Source organism: Ailuropoda melanoleuca, chromosome 3, assembly GCF_002007445.2.
Source record: "Ailuropoda melanoleuca isolate Jingjing chromosome 3, ASM200744v2, whole genome shotgun sequence".
Lineage (NCBI taxonomy): Eukaryota > Metazoa > Chordata > Mammalia > Carnivora > Ursidae > Ailuropoda > Ailuropoda melanoleuca.
This window is the reverse complement of record NC_048220.1, coordinates 46,770,895-46,788,337: the sequence shown is the minus strand read 5'-3', so window position 1 is coordinate 46,788,337 and position 17,443 is coordinate 46,770,895. Positions and strand designations below refer to the sequence as shown.

General features: G+C 38.8%; 1 long non-coding RNA gene across 1 annotated transcript in view; it reads left to right on the top strand.

Annotated features, from left to right (window-relative positions):
* LOC117801393 overlaps window positions 1–17,443 on the top strand; it is a 167,800-nt gene that overhangs the window by 49,447 nt on the left and 100,910 nt on the right. The window contains exon 3 of the long non-coding RNA XR_004623883.1: window positions 3,735–3,773. This is a non-coding gene — a long non-coding RNA (uncharacterized LOC117801393). The remainder of the gene's footprint in view (window positions 1–3,734; window positions 3,774–17,443) is intronic.

Genomic DNA, 17,443 nt, shown 5'->3' with positions numbered 1-17,443 from the left:
AGCTTCACAGATAGTAGTAAATATTTTTTCAAGAAAGATGTCAATAGTCCTTTCTACCAAAAGAAAGGTTAAGGACCTGTGTAGCCCAGCTAAGCATATTAGCTCTAGCTTCAGTGTGAATTTTAAATTATGGTGGAAAACACAGCTGGCAGAGGCGGGCTGTATGTTTTCTTCTGCCCACCAAGAACTGGGCATGATGAGCTGTTCTGTAATCACGGGAGGGGCGTGGGTACATAGGTAGGCTCAGAGAGCTCTTTGGTCTGGCTTGCAGCACAGTGACTCTGCCTGAATGACTCGCCTTCACTCCATTTCTGTTTTCCTACAGGAGACACCATAAAACCTCTTAAACAGCAGTTCTAAGATTCATTACCTCAGGAGTTCAGGAAGACTGAAAATATAAATAGCATCAAGAAAACTCTAGATAAATTAATGGAAGACCGGTCTGTTGATTTGTGATTTTGAAGGGAAAGGGAAGTTAGGGATGTGAGCTTTCTCTGCCTCTGATAATATCCCCCAGAGTAGCCCTCCCTTAACAAATGTCTGCTTGGTCCTGTCCTCAGAGGTGGCCAAACTGCATTTCTTTTATGCATCAGGGGTACAGAAATACAGTGAGGTCATCAATTCTACATGTTTCTGGGACAGAATTTCAGTCTGAGACATATGGGAGCAAATGATGCTGCCCTATATATCATTACTGAATCCCTAACGAGAAGTGGAGATTTCAGAAAATCCCAAAGGTGTTTCTTGTTCTGACAGTCCTTAAGATTTTTATGTTTTTTTGGCTTACAACAGCAGGAATTTATTTTCTCATAGTCCTGGAAGCCACAAGTCTGGAATCAGTCTCCTTGGACACAAATTAAAGTGTCAGTAGGGCTGCATTCTTTCAGGAGGCATGAGGGTGGAATCTGTGCCCTGTCTCTGCCAGCTTCTGGTGGTTGCCAGCATTCTTTAGCTTGTGGCCACATCACTGTGATTTTTGCTCCTATTCTCAATTGTCTTCTCCTCTGTGTGTCTGATCTCCCCCTGCCTTTCTCTTATAAACCCTTGGGATGGTACTTAGCATCCACCAAGATAATCCAGAGTATTCTTGTCATCTCAAGACCCTTGATTTAAGCACATCGTCCACAAACTTTGTCACTCAAGGTAACCTTCATAGGTTCCAGAGATTAGGTCCAGGGATTAAGACAACTTAATCTAGAGATTATGGTAAAAATTTATTTCTCTCATAAAAGAATCCTGGAGATGGGCAACCCAGGGTTGGTAGGCAGTTGTACAAAGTCAGCAGAGTGGTAGTTCTGAAGCCATTGGCCAAATATATTATGAAGCAAATTTCTAAACAGAGCTGTACAAAGGCCTAATAAAGTGCTGAGCAAGAATTCTGTGGTTGACTTTAGTAATACCAATAAGAAAAGCATCAGGGGAACCCCAGGGGGCATTTTGAAGAAGATGTCTCCATTTCTGCAGCTAAGACGCCCATTCAAAGGGATTCTTTATTTAAGAAGGGTGGGGACGCAGCTTGCCCTCACGCCACTTCACTACCACCTTACTGGGAAAGTGGAGAGGACAGCGTAGAATTTCTTTTAAAATGTGTTGACTTTAGGCCTCCTTATTTTACTTTTCCGAAATGTTCCAGACATTGTAAATAACTTATGAAGAATGAAGGATGACAGGTCGGTTCGCTGCCAAATCAAGAATGACAAACTGGGGGACGTTTGTGCGGGAAAATTCCACTTAGCCCGAGCAGCCAGGGTCTAGGGGAAGCTGACATTTCAGAGAGGATGAATACAAACAGCGTTTTCCTGGTGCTGTTAATCACGTGGACACAGAAAGAGCAGGCTAAAGAAACTCAACCAAAACCAGACAATAGCAACTTCCTGTCACTGAAAAATAACAATGATCACAACCAGCTATGGGATGAAGCTCCTGCAGTAACAATAGACAAAAGAGAGGAAGTACGCCTTTGAGACTTGAGATTCCAAATGGCAGTAACCACTTGTCAAGGATTATTGTGTGACCACTGACCACAAACTATTTCCTTGGCCACCCAACAGTGAAAGCCAAAGAGCATGAGGGCACCAGGGACTCTTCCTGTGTAAGAGGTGGGGTTGCAATGCTCAAATGCTCACGAGGCCTGAACTCCATCCATCACTAAAGCCAAAAGGCATTATTTTCTTAGCAACTGACTTTCCAATGGGTGGAGGGCTATGGGCTGCTTTGTTGGGAGCAAGCATCCATACCGCTGTCTTTAGTTAAGTGGAGAACAGTTTTGAGGATTCTCTGAAATTAGAAAAACAAAATGCTCAAACTTTAAGGAAATCAACTCCAAATCAGAAATGGCCAATAGCATTGGGGTATTCAATTTAATATATTGGCTGTGAATGCTAGTATGATTGAACAGATGTGGGATGGGCTGCAAAATTGTACATTTTGCTCTAACTTTTCATGACCTGGTTCACTGTTTTATTTGAGTGAGTCAGGGTACTCTATGAGTTTCATGCATCCTCGGTACCCCTAAAGCAGGGGTGTGCTCCCTAGCAGGAAAGGCCTGCTGCTGCATTAAAACGAGTTACTGGCTATGCTTGCTGCCAAATATGAGATGATTTTCCCTAGATGTGGGATAAGTAGTGATAAAACTGCCCAATCTGAGCATTTTATTCTGAATAAAAAGTGATAACTACTTGAACATGAGGTAACACAGCATCTTAATAGTGGATCCGGACAATTTTATAAAAAAAGACCCTATGGCATAATGGAAAAGAGAGAACTTGATGCCATTGCCGGTAATTATGGTCCAGAGGGAGAGGTAGTGAATAGGCTGAAGGATGCTAAATGTCAAGGTTAGGGATTTGATAGTTATTCTTTTGAATTATATTTATCTTTAAGGCTTTTCTTTTTACAATTTTTTTGGAACTGGTAACATCAATTTAAACTCTAGACATACAAGCAAAATTTTATGAAATCAGCTCTGATAACACCCTCATATCTATTTTTACCTGTGCTAGGATGTGATAGGATAGGGTGGAAGATGGAAGTTGCTTGTGCTTAGATTCCAAGTGCAGCAAGATATCTAGTTAAAGTCATCTGAAATTGTACAAGTTCACATGGATTTCCCTGATTTATTTTTATGTTTAACTGCTTTGTCAAGGTTGACAAAGAAGAACTGTGCATATTTAAAAGTGTACAATTTTGATACATTCTGACATATTTATATACTCCTGAAACTATCACTATAATTGTGATAGTGAACATAGCCATCACCCCCAGAAGTTTGGTTCTGTTTATAATTCCTACCTTGTTCCCCTCAACTCCCTACCTCCAGATAAAGGCTGTTCTGTTGTTATGGACTGGTTTGTATTTTCTAGAATCTTATATAAATGCAATCATATGATATGAATTCTGTTTTGCCTGGCTCATTTCCCTCAACATAACAAGTTTTAAAATTCACCCATACCGTTGTGTGCATTTTAAAAAATTTATTTATTTATTCATTCATTCATTCCTTTCTATTCCAGGCAGTATGACACTGCATGAATACACCAAAATTTGCTTATCCCTTTTTATTGCAGATAGAATTCCACTGTATGGATATACCAAAATTTATCTGTCCACCTGTTAATAGACATTTGAGTTGCTTCCAATTTTTAGCAATTACAAATAAAGATTTTAAGGGCATTCATATAAAAATCATTGCATGGACGTAATTTTCTTCTTTTTTCTTTTTTCTTTTCTCATAGGTATTTGTATTTACCTGAATGGAATAGCTGCATTGTATGGTAGGTACATATTTAACTTTTAAATTTTGATGTTGTATTTCCCTTTCATTGAATTCAGAATATTTTAAAATTTCTCTTGAGAACTCTTTGACTCATGGGTTATTTAGAAGTATGTTGTTTGGGGGCGCCTGGGTGGTGCAGCGGTTAAGCGTCTGCCTTCGGCTCAGGGCGTGATCCTGGCGTTCTGGGATCGAGCCCCACATCAGGCTCCTCTGCTATGAGCCTGCTTCTTCCTCTCCCACTCCCCCTGCTTGTGTTCCCTCTCTCGTTGGCTGTCTCTATCGCTGTCAAATAAATAAATAAAATCTTAAAAAAAAAAAAAAGAAGTATGTTGTTTGATTTCCAGATATTTGTGAATTTTCCAGATACCATTCTATTTTTGATTTCTAGCTTAATTTTGCTTTGTTCAGAAAATATGTGGTATAATTTCTTTTCTTTTGAATTTGTTAAGGTTTGTTTTATGGCACAGAATATGGTCTATCTTGATGAACATTCATGTGCACTTGAGAAGAATGTGTATTCCGCTGTTGTTGGCTGGAGTATCTATAAATGTCAGGTTAAGTGTTTTGGTTGTGTTGGTAGGCTCTTCTATATTTCTACTTATTTTCTGTCCATTTTTCCTATCAGTGATTGAAAGACAAGTGTTGAAACTTCAGTTAAAATTATAGATTTGTGTATTTATCCTTTAAATTCCTGTTCTTAGGTAGATACACATTTAGGTTTGTTACGTCTTTGTGGAGAATTGGCTCTTATTGTTATTTATTGTCCCACTTTATCCACTGCAATATTTCTCATTCTTAAGGCTTTTCTAATTGATAGCAATATAGCTTTTCTGGCTTTCTTTTTATTAGTGTTTGCATACCATATCTATTTCCATTTTTTTTACTTTTTACTTAGTTATTAATTTATAGTTGTTCAATTATAATTTATTGATAAGTTAATTTAGAGGTGACTTTTTTGGTAGATAGCATCTAGTTAGGTCTTATTTTTATCTAATTGGATAATCTCTGTCTTTTCACTGATGTGTTTAGATAGTATACATTTAATGTAACTGAGCACAGTCTATCTTCAAGTAATGATATACTGCCTCACATATAAGTTTAGAACTTTACAACAATAAATTTCTAATTCTCACCTTGTGGCCTATATGTTGTAGTTGTCAAACCTTTTCCTTCTATATATATGTATCATAAATTCCACACTGCATCATTATTATTTTTGCTTTAAATCAGGGATTGGCAAACTAAGGTCCAGTAGCCAAACCAGCCTGCCACCTTTTTGGTAAATGAAGTTTTACTGTATCATAGCCATACCAATTCATTTACATACTTTTTAATGGATGCTTTCATGATAGAACCACAGAGCTGAGTAGTGCCACAAAGACTGTATGACCCACAATGCCTAAAATATGTACTCTCTGACGCTTTCCAGAAAAAAGTTTGCCATTCCCTGTTTTGCATGGCCAATTATCTTTTAAAGTTATTCCTATAATAAATAAATGATAAATATTTACCCTGTCGCTACCATTTCTGATGTTATTTTTTCTTTTATTTAGATACATATTTCTATCTGGTATCATTTTCCCTGTGACCAAAAGTTTTCTTTTGTGTGTTTGTGTATGTGTGTGTGTGCATATTTTTTTATCATAATATGTTAGTGACCATACAGTACATCATTAGTTTTTGATGTAGTGTTCCATGATTCATTGTTTGCATGTAACACCCAGTGCTCCATGCAATTTTAACACTCCTTTTTGTGCAGGTTTGATGGTGATGGGACTCTTTCAGTTGATGTATATCTAAAAAAATCTTTATTTCACCTTCATTTAAAATAGATATTTTTGTTGGGTGTAGAATTCTATGTCGATAATAATTTTTTTAGTACTTTAAAGGTGTTGCTCCACTGTCTTCTTATTTGCATTGTTTCTGATGAGAAATGTGTTCATGCTTTGTTCTTCTGTACATATTATGATCATTTTTTGTGGTTGCTTTTAAGATTTTCTTTTTATCACTGTATTTGAGAAATTTGATTATAATTATGAAATTTGAATTATGTTATGAAATTTGAAAGATATTTTCCCTCATTTTTCTAATGCTTGGGGGTTGGTTGAATCTCTTGGATCTGTGGATTTATAGTTTCCAACAAATTTGGAAGTTTCTCAGCCATTATTTCTTACATTGTTTCTGTTCCCCTTTGAAGATTCCAACTATATCTATGTTGGGCACTTGAAGTTGCCCATATCTTGTGAATGTTTTGTTTATTTGTTTATTTTTATTTTTTTCTCTGTGTGTTTTGTTTCGGATAGTGTTTATTACTGTTTTCCAGTTCACTAATATTTTCTTCTGCAATATCTAATACATCAATTCCACATAGTGTATTTTTCATCTCTAAAACATCATTGTGTATCTTTTAAAAATAATATATATATTCCACATTTTTCCTTAGCATGGTTAGTTTTCCCTGTAGCATCTTTGTCATATGGAATATAGACATGATAACTATGTTAAGATCTTTGTCCATAATTCTGTCATTGCTATCAGTTCTGAGTTGGTATTGATGGTTTAATTTATCTTTTCATTATAGGTCAGACATTCCTGCTGATTTGCAGGCCTGATTTTTTTTTTTTTATTAGATGCCAGATATTGCGATTTTTACCTTTTTGGCTGCTTTATTTTTTTGGTGTTCTATAGGTATTCTAGAATTTTGTTCTGGGGTGTAGTTAAGTAACCTGAAAATAGTTTGGTGCTTTTAGGTCTTGCTTGTAAACTTTGTTAATCTGGATCAGGGAAGCAGTTAGTGGAGGGCTATTTTTACCACTGCTACCAGAAGACCCTTCTGAGTACTTCTGTTTGGCAGAATCCTGATGGCTTCTATGTTTTTGACCTCAGGTGTTATTCCCATTATTATGTTACAATACATGGGAAAAGAGATTTTGCAGATATAATTGTTGCTAATAAGTTGAATTTAAGATAGAGAGATGATCCAGGTAGACCTAACTTATATGAGCTTTTTAAAAGCAGATACTTGTTTCTGAATGGTTGCAGAAAAGTAGGTCAAATATTCTAAGCAGAAGGGTGATTTGATGTGTCATATGTGTCATTACTGGCTTGAAAATGTAAGGGGATCATGCGGAAAGGATCTGTGAGTGGCCTCTAATAACTGAGAGCAATCCCTGGCCAACAGCCAGAAAGAAAACGGGGACCTCAGTCTTATAACTGCCAAGTAACCAAATTCGGTCAATAACCAAAATGAACTTGGAAACAGATTCTTCCCCAGAGCCTCCAGGTAAGAGCCTAGCCCAACTAAGCCTTGATTTTGGCCTTATGACACCCTAAGCCAAGAACTCAGTCAAGCCTGCCTGGGCTTTTGATCTATGTAACTAAAATAATAAATGGGTATTGTTTTCAAGCTTCTCAATTTGTGGTAAATTATTACACGGTAATAGAAAACTAATATGGTAGCCTATCCAATACCCTGCAAATTATGAGGTTTTCCATTTCTGGCCAGTGGAAATAGGCACTCTTCCCTGTTCCATATATGCTCAAGTTTTGTTCCCTTTAATCCTTTCATATGGTTCTTTCCCTGTCATCTGATGGTTACCTTTCATTCCTGTGATGATCAGTGCTCAGGTGAATACTCCAGGGAGTCCTTCTGCAGATCTCACATTCTCTCTTTGATATCTCTTTCCCCACTGGCATTCTGACCTGCAAACTAGCCTCCCCACACTCCCAGCTATGTCACCTCAACTCAGGGAGAACGTCAGGCTCTACCTTGGTATCTTCTCCTGGTGCTGCAGCCTGGAAACTGCCCAGGAAGTAAGTTGGTGATTAGGGCTTACTGAATTTGTTTAATGTTTCTCAGAAATCATTGTCATTTGTTGCCTATGTCCTATGTCTTGAAAGCTATTGTTTCATATATTTTGTCTAGGTTTTGACTGATTCAGGAGTGCAGGTCAATTCATTTTCTAGTACTTGATATTGATCAGAAGAAAAGGTCCTTAGTTAAATACACTTAGGGTCAGGCTGTTTAAATCCAAGTTTGGAGGCTAAAAGTCTCAAAAATGCCCACCCTGCAGATGGTGGGGTGTCAGCATCCTCTGTATTTATAGATTGAAGATATCATGTTAATTGTAGCAATCTACCAATACTTTTTTATGTTGATGGAGATTAAAATATCAAAACAGAAAGTCTAGTACAGTCAACTGAGTTCTGAAGGGGAAGTAGGGTAGATTGTCTGAAGTTGTTGGTTTCTTTGCAGTTTGATTTGCCTGTCCCACTTTAGGAGTCAGGTTGATTTGATTGCCAATGTCAAGAGCAGGGATCTGTGGTGATCTGATCTCCCTCCATGCTGTGTGAGTCCTTTATCTTTATAGTTGTATCAACTCTTAGTTTAGAAAGGGATTCCTCAGTCTTGGCATCACCAACCACCCTTCAGATTCTTTAGAAGGCATTTCCTTGGTTGATCTATATCATTCTCTTCTTTACTCACAAGTTTTTGCAGCCAGGTGCCACAGGGTCTGGAGCTCTGCTGCTTATGACCTGGAGGTGAGTGTGAGAAGGTGAGAGGGTTGCTATGAAACTGTCCTGATGGTTGAAACATACGAGCTTCTTTAGGGGCTTTATTTTAGGTCATGGTGATAAGCAGCTTCCTCCCCTGTACCAGGGAGAGGTTTCGAGTCCTTGTTCTACTTTCTCCAGCTCACCTGCAGGGCAGCCTGCTAAAGCCTGGTCTGTACATGTGCTTGGGGGCAGGGAAGATTTTTGTATACTTGGTTTGAAGGAAAAAAAAACTACTAATATTTTCCTTAAGTAACACTGCTTTTCTAACACAGAAACAAATGCTTTCAAAAGGAATGGCTTTTATGAAACTGGACAAATCATATAACTTTAGACTTAGGATGGAATTAAAGAGACCAGAGCCACAGCATTCAAGTGTATAAAAGAGTGAGAGAACCATATGGATATTGTGTACTAAGTTTGTTAAATCTAATATATATACTTTAAAGGGTGGTTTTCAAACTTTAATGTGCACGTGAATCACATGGGAAGCTTACTAAAACGCAGTTTCTGATTCCGTAGGTCTGGTGTGGGGCCTGGGGGTCTCCATTTCTCATAAGGCTCCATGTGATCTCTCTGCTGCTAGTTTGGAGACCACACATTGAGTGGTAAGGTTCTGAAGGCATATATTCAGGAAAAATATATGAGAAAAACAGAAGTAACAGTAATAATCAGTTTTCATTTATTTATTCAGCACCTAAAGGCCTATCATGTGTAGTAAACTATACTCGGTGATTTGGGAAAAAAAGGGAAATCAAAATAAAGCCTCCTCTGGGCACCTGGGTGGCTCAGTCAGTTAAGTGTCTGCCTTCGGCTCAGGTCATGATCCCAGGATCCTAGGATGAAGCCCTGTGTCAGGCTCCCCACTCAGTGGGAAGTCTGCTTCCCCTTCTCCCTCTGCCCCTCCTCCCCTCCCTGCTTGTACTCTCTCATGCTTGCTGTCTCTCAAATAAATAAATAAGAATTTTTTAAAAAAAGAATAGAGCCTCCTCTTATAGAAGAAGTTTAAAATATATATAAGCATTAGCCTGTATAGTATAGTACCTAGTGGTTAAAGATACCTGGGCTTGAATCCTAGTCTGTGAAAAAAAGATTTTTAAAAATATTTTATTTATTTATTTGAGAGAGAGAGAGTGTGTGTGTGAGAGAGAGAGATCACGAGCAGGGGGAGGGGTAGAGGGAGAAGCGGACTCCCCACTGAGCCTGACACTAGACTCGATCCCTGATGGAAATTTAATCAAATTACTTAACCACTATGCAGTTCAATTTTCTCATTTGTGAAATGAAAAAACTAAAAGTAGTGATAGCACCTACAGCTGAGTTGTATTCAGGGGTTAAATGAGTTGATGCTATAAGGTTGCTTTGAACAGTGACTGGCACATTGAAAGGACCAAAAAGTGCCTTTATAATATAAGCTGAAAAGTGAAAAAAGTCATAAAAGGGATTTAGATAAAATATGAAGTTCAGTCCCAACCAATGGCCAGTGACCATTATTTTCCAATTCCACATCTGGAAATCGAGAGTTTTTTGTTCTGCCAAGTGCCAGCAGATGTAAAGGGACTGTGTAAAACACAGTTTTCCCTGCTGTGTAAAAAGATGGGAAAGGAATTTGGGAAAAAAGATGTGAAAAAGTTATCATCAGTGTTGCTTTGTATTTCTGGTTTTCCTTCTTTTCTTCCATAAACCTGGAAGAGTTGGATTTGAACTTTGGCTGTGCTGCTTATTACCTGAAATAATGATACATTTCTTAATCTGTCTGTGCCTCAGTGGCCCTATCTGTAGAATGGGGATAACAATGTCTGTGTGTAGGTATAGTTGTGAAAATTAAAAGCAAAAATGTGGTAGGTTGAATAATGGCCCCCAAAAGGTATCTAAGTCCTCATTCCTGGAAACAGTGCATGCTATCTTAGGTGGCAAGAGACTTTGCAGATGTGATTAAGATTTTTGAGGTAGGGGGCGCCTGGTAGCGCAGTCATTGGGCCTCTGCCTTTGGCTCAGGGCATGGTCCTGGCGTTCTGGGATCGAGTCCCACTTCCGCCTCCTCTGCTGGGAGCCTGCTTCTTCCTCTCCCACTCCCCCTGCTGTGTTCCCTCTCTCGCTGGCTGTCTCTCTGTCAAATAAACAAATAAAATCTTTAAAAAAAAAAAAAGAATTTTGAGGTAGATGGGCATGTGGGTGGCTCAGGTCGTGATCTCATGGTTCGTGAGATTGAGCCCTGAGTTGGGCTCCACACTCAGCGGGGAGTCTGCTTGAAGATTCTCTCCCTTTGCCCCTTCCCCCATCCTTTCTCTCTTTCTCTCTAAAATATATAAATAAATATTTAAAAGAAAAGAATTTTGAGATAGAGAAATTATTCTGGATTATCTGGGTGGACCCAATGCAATTACAGTTACCCTTGTAAGAGAGAAAGACAGAACAAGGCTGACAGAAAAAGTTAGTGTGACCACTGAATCCAAGATGCCACATGGCTGGCTTTGATAATTGTAGAAGGGGTCATGAGCCAAGGAATACAAGCACTACAGCTCTAGAAGATGGAAAAGTCAAGAAAACAGATTCTCCTCTAGAGCCAACTGAGGTACACTCGTTTTGCCGCAGTGAAACTGATTTCAGACTTCTGACCCCCAAAACTGTAAGAGAGTAAATGTGAATTGTTTTAAGCCGCCAGCGTTGTGGTGATTTGTTACAGTTATCATAGGAAACAAATACAAAAATTATGAAAAACAGCCATGCTTTTCCCAAATGTTATTTTTCATCCCTTCCCTAATTAGAGAGCCATCACTAGCTTAAAAAAATCTTTAAGGCTCCAATAACAATCTTAGTTTTCCCTGAAGAAATCTAAAGCCATGAAATATATCCTCTTTGTAAGATTCCACTGTAAATGAAGGAGTCCTCATGGTTCTCCAAAAGGATATTAAGAAATTTGGGGACGATACTGCTCTGGGAAAGAAGTCAGAAGACTAGGTGACCAGATGTACCAAGTGAAAACACTTGTGGCTTTCACTTTGCCCCAGCAGGGTATTTGTATTGTGGTCCGAATCAAGTCATATGGATCCTGCCAGAAACTTTAGAAGCTTCAGAACACAAAGATCTAGTTATTTCGGAAGAGAACTTCAGAAGGGAGGAAAAAGGAAGGGATAATGATCTGTGAAGTGATTGAAAAGCATTGCTTATGTATCCTTTCAAGTTTCAATTTGGATTCTAAACCACATTTGTTTCGTTCCGTCTCTCTAAGTTGATGTTGACAAACTTTTGGTGTTTGAGTCAAGGAGAAAGGTTTGTGAAAAAGTTAATTTTGAATATTCTTGATATAAACCAATCACTAGTTCAGTCATACAGCATTAAAATCATGGTCCCTTAAATCTCCAAGAAAAATGTTCAAAAATCTTAGTTATTCCATTAATTATAAAATAAAAGGATCCTTTCTTCCCTCCCTGCGCACTCCTTCCCCACCCTTAGATGCAGGAACACACCCAGACCAGTCCTACGCTTCAGGAGAACAAAGAGAGGCAAGTCAGCAGTCAACACCAGCCTTCGTGTGTTCTCACACTACCTACTCCCTTTGATCCTCTATACTCCTCTAGCTGATTTTCTTAAAGAGATGATCTGAGCTCCTAGCACAAAGGTTTGTGATTATTCATTCATTTAAGTATTTTTGAGACTCTACTATGTTGCCATGTTAGCTTTAAGTAACACCTAATTAAACACATTAGTTTTGCCAAGACCTAATAGAGAGTTCAAAGCATCCATAAAAACATGGCATATGATAACCATTTTAGTTAGCCTGGCAAGTAGCCTGGGCACCCTTTGAAAACTCTATCCTTTAATTTGGAGGGCCCAGAAGTTGATCCTTAAATGAGATGTTTATGGCAGCATTTGAGAAAATGTAACATGCTATATTAGATAATCATAATAATTGCAACAACCACATCCCACCAGAAAACATTTGGAGAACAATCTGTACAGGGGAGGTTCATGTAATCAAGTAAGGCTTCTCTCTAAAACTGATTCTTCCTCTACCCTATAAAGATATTCAGACCGTTCCTGACTTCTGGTCTCCACATAGAAAAGAAGAATCTTACTTGCACTGACTCTGCATTGAGTGCTCCCCCCTCCCCCCCACCCCAGTGAATCCTTCCTTGCATACCAGACAATAAGTTTGAGTCAGGACTCCCATATGCAGTATCACATAAACCAGGTGATACAAATGGTGTGTTTTACCTTTCTTCCTCCTTTCTTGTAATTTTTTCTCTTTTATTCTCTCCAGCCAGCCCTTTTGTTCCCTAGGTCACCAATCTCCCAGATCTAATCTCTCATTTTAAGGGTCACAGCTATACTACTCAACACTGTCATGAATCAGGAAGCAAAAAAAATGCTGTTTTGAGTATGGTACATAGGTGTCATGAAGTTCATGCATGAAGGCACATTCCTACATTTCAGTTTAGAGAGGGGAAACTGGGGCCAAATCGAAGAGGACCTTGTGTGCTAAGTGAAGGCTTTTCAACTTCATCCTGAAATTAGAGGTTGTTCTTTGAAGAGATTTTAAATAGATGATTGTGCAACTAGATTTGCATTCGAGATAGATTATTCTAAGAGTAGTACAGAGGACAGATGAACCTTCTATAAGGTTGTGGGTTGGGTGGAATGAGATGGTCAGTATGATGAGGGCAGGCTTGGGGGCAGACAGGTTCATGAGGAAGGTATTGCAGTGGTGTAGGCAAACAGTGATCAGACTGAATTAAAGCAATTACAAGGGAGTAAAAGGAATTGGATGGATAATTGATGGCATTAAGATGAGGACATCTATAGAAATACATGAAAAGTACATGAAAGTGGGAATCCAGGAATCAAACAGAAGAATCAAACAGAAGAATCAGACAGAAGATGAGAGAGCTGGGTCAAAAAAACCTTCCACATTTCTCCAGATGGAGGTAATAGTTCTTCTAGACGAAATTGTTATTTTCTGCACTTCGTTATGGCCCTTACGCTATTCTACTTTACATCTTGTTTTTTATTAATGTTCTCTACTCTTCTACTAAGTGGTAAATTTCTAGGGCACAGTGACTATTATTTGTCTTGATGTTACACTCCTGAAATGTCTAATTCTATGCCCTAGAATAAATAAGCACTAATTATGGTGAAAGAATGAGTTACATTTTATAGTACAGGATAGTTTGTGAAGTAATTAGAAATGTATAAATCATTAGATGCTTGCGACATCTTTGGGAAAGGAAGGTATGGCATTGTTATTTCCATTTTTCAGATGAGAAAACCTATGGTCAGAAATATTAATATAATATAGCTAGTAATTGGCAGAGCCAGGTTCATATGTCTGGTCCAGTATCTACCACTCACCTACACTGTTTTTCATAAATGTCTCAGTGTCTTCGCTCATGACTGTTTATTCTTAATAAATAAGGTAGCAGATTTTCTAGCCATTACCTTGTTAACTACCGCAAAAATAAAAGATGGAAAGGAATGGAGTGGGCTGTGGAAGACAAACCCACTGAGTAAGTAGTAGGGTGCTCAGCAATATTTGACATCATTTTATTCCTTCCAGACTCTCTCTCATGTGTAGGCACTGGAAGTCTGGAAACTCAGTTTCCTTTTACTAGAAGGGTTTAGGTTTTGATTTTATCAATGAGAGGCACTTGCACAAAATGTAGAATGTGAAAAAGGAGAGGCCATTTTCTAGACACAGTTTGGGCAGGCATATGGTTTTCCGAAGTGTTTCTATATAACCCCTTGAGAGTCACCTGCCCTTGTACCACAGTTAGCTCAGGTCAGCAGTACCCGTCTCCTATGAAGCCTTTATTTCCTGAGTTATTAAATGCTAGCATCAGTATCCCTGATCTTCAGACCACCTAACTTTTCCAGTGCTTGCATAAGCTGATAAATCCTTGTATTAAATTCCTCTGTGTTTTCAATACCTATAGTGATTCTGTTTTCCTGATTCATGCACCATACAAAGAAAATACAAGTACTAAAAAAAGTGGTATGGAGCACCTGGGTGGCTCAGTCAGTTAAGTGGCTGCCTTCGGCTAAGGTCATGATCCCAGAGTCCTGTGACCAAGTCCCACATCAGGATCCCTGCTTGGCGGGGAGTCGGCTCTCCCTCTCCTCCCCATTCATGCTTTCTCTCACTATCTCCTTTGCTCTCTCTGTGTGTGTCTCTTTCTATCTCTCAAATAAATAAATAAATAAAATCTTCAAAAAAAAAAGTGTTGCAAGCTGAGATTGTGTTGTGGAGAGGCAAATAGCCCTGTTGGCCTCATCCACCTTTATAGCATTCTTGCAATACAACATAGTCCCTATGTGAGAATACAGGAGAGTGGATCATAGATTGACAAATACTTCAACTCAAAGTGGTTTAAATACAAACTTCCACTGGCTTGATGCTGGGGCTTGATAATTAGGACATTCAGTTTCCCAGAAAACTTGGCTCTTTAGGTGAGCCCATTCCCCTAAAACACTGGCAGGAAGCTGAAATTTTACCATGGGTAGAATGGAGTTTCACAATGGCCATGTACAGGAATGAAAGATTGCTAAACTTAAAATTTCATGTATAGTCATGTTCTGATGGGTTGCTGATAGATGGATTAAAAAAAAAAAAAGAGTTTTCCAGTAACCCATGGATTGATGGAAAGATAGTCAAATAGACTGGCATTAGAGTGCCAAAAATTTCCATGCATTCCTTTGGGATTTTTTTTTTTCAAATAAGTAAAATGAAGTTCTTAATGCCTGGAAAAAATATCCAACAATATGACCTTACCTTTCATCAATATTGTTATTGTCCTTTGCCTTTCTGAATTCTTCTGGTCAATGCAGATAATAAAAGCCCCTTGTCAGCCATCCAGCTACAGTGATGACCTTTCTCTCAAATGAGCATTTCCTATTCATTTGCTGCTTTGTGCTAATTTTCTAGGCTAGACAGCATAGTTGCAAACACAGAATACACTGACTTTTGTTCAGTTCTTAATGTCTTGGTTAGGGAAGAGGGGAGTGGCTCACCTTTTTCTCAGGTCACTGGATTGCTGCCTTTTATGGCGCTGGGCAGGCTGAGTTATTCAGTAACTATTGGGCATTTCCACTGCTCTCCTAAGGCACGTAGGCAATTTTGGTGTTGAAGAAACTTATTTCCCCACAAATACATTTGACACTGAATCAAACCTTGATGAGCCAAATTTCATTTTTCCAAACTCTAGGGATGGGTAAACCTGGCTTTGTGTTCACTTCACTGAATATCTCAAAACTGTTTTTCAAATGTTCTGGGTTTGGCCAGAACCAAATATACTTTGCCAAACATTTTACTTAATTTAATAATAAAAAAAAATCCCATCTGTATTATAATGAAAATTTAATCCATATGTTTGATTCACTTTTTGCACTCAATCCATCAAAATATTTTGCAAGAGTTATCTGAAGTCCAAGAGGCCTTCTATGCCATTAAAAAAAAAAATGAAGCCAGTGTAAGCCTTTCTGTCCCCACCCCAATGTGTTTTTTCCCTGCTATTAGGGAAGTTCTGTTTTCCCAGTCCCTGTCTGACTCAAGCATTATCTGTACTCTTTCTCTGACTCCCTTTCCATACCATTTCCACTCTGGTCTGATCACTAATCGAAGTGGTTCATAAAGACCATATCCATTTTGTTTTCCAGTGTTTCCTGAAGAAGGAAATAAGTGAAAGAAGGGGAAAAGACAAAGAAAAAGACCCTAGCTTTTCCTTTGAGGAGGAACCTAGTTACATAAACTTAAGCTATAATGACATGTATCTTCTTTGGCCCTGGCGTTGAATGACAAACCATGCTCCACACTGATGTGGGTGCACTCAGTGTTGAAGAGGGACAAGGGAGAGGATTAAATTTCCCCTAACTGTAGTCTGTAGAGGTAGCCCCAACGGAGAATTTTCAGGGAAAGAGAAGACCAAGCATTTGAAAGCTGGCTAATTTCTATTCATTTGAATTTTGAGATGGATTTGAACAGGAAGATACTTATTTGGTTGATTGGAAAAGAGACTGTAGGTTTGATATATCAACATTCTTTGCAGACTAAACTATGCTTCACCGGACAACTGGCAATCCAGCCATGGCTGAGGATGGAGAGGGCAGGCTCAGTGAGGGAGGGTCAGAAAGGGAGGTTGGTAGCCATGGTTCCTCTTTTCAATGAGGTCATCCTTCCTTAGCATTGCACTGCTGTCCCTGTGCTTACTGCCAGTAGCCAAAGAGCTCCAGATGCAATTGATCTCATAGATCAGAACAGAATTGGCTTGGACAGCCTGTTCTTTTCCCGTGATTAGGACATAGCATATTTTTCTTCCCCCCTTCCCCTCGGCCCTATCTTAGTCTCTTGGCTGGAGGTTCTTTTGTCTTTGAATTAATCTAGGGTTAATCTAAGTTTACTCACTTGCTGCAAGCCGTGAGCTGGCAAGGCAGAGACAATCTTCAAATAACTCTGAAAACCGTGTTCTCATTGTCCGTGTCTGCTCTGATTTGTTTAACCTCTGTCGATATTGGACTCCAGCTAACCTGAAGAAACTGGGCACAGAGCTTAGTAGGATTAAATCAGAGATTAGTTCTGCATCTTATCTAAGATGAAATTCTCATTTCGATGTCAACTTGCTAGGAGGCCTCTTGACACTTAATTTTTACCATAGGGAGTATCTAACGGAAGAATCGTGGAACATGAAAGGAATTTCAGAAGACTGCTCTTCTGTGCCTCTGCCTCTAGTAAAGACTGCACTTAAAATATCCCCTTAATAGAGAGCTCCTTCTCCTTGTTTAAACCCTCTCTAGAGACACCCACAAACTCTTTGCTAATGTGTTCTGTATCTCTTTAATGTAAGGCAATTCCCTAATGAAGTTGATTATGAGATCTGGGAAGTGGAAGAGGGTACGTAGTGAGATGAGATACTTCTGTCTCCCAAAAAAACTAAGAAGTAAACAGCAAGAGCTGAAAACAATGCTGTGGTCTTCAAGTTGGGAGAACCATGTCCTCACTGGACCTAGAAAAAAATTCTGGTTTGACTCTGAGTTAGTGACATAACCTGTTTGGTACTTAGTTTCCTCATTGGTATAATGAAGAAGATCCCTTAAGCTGCAAGATCCCGAACAGCTCTAAGG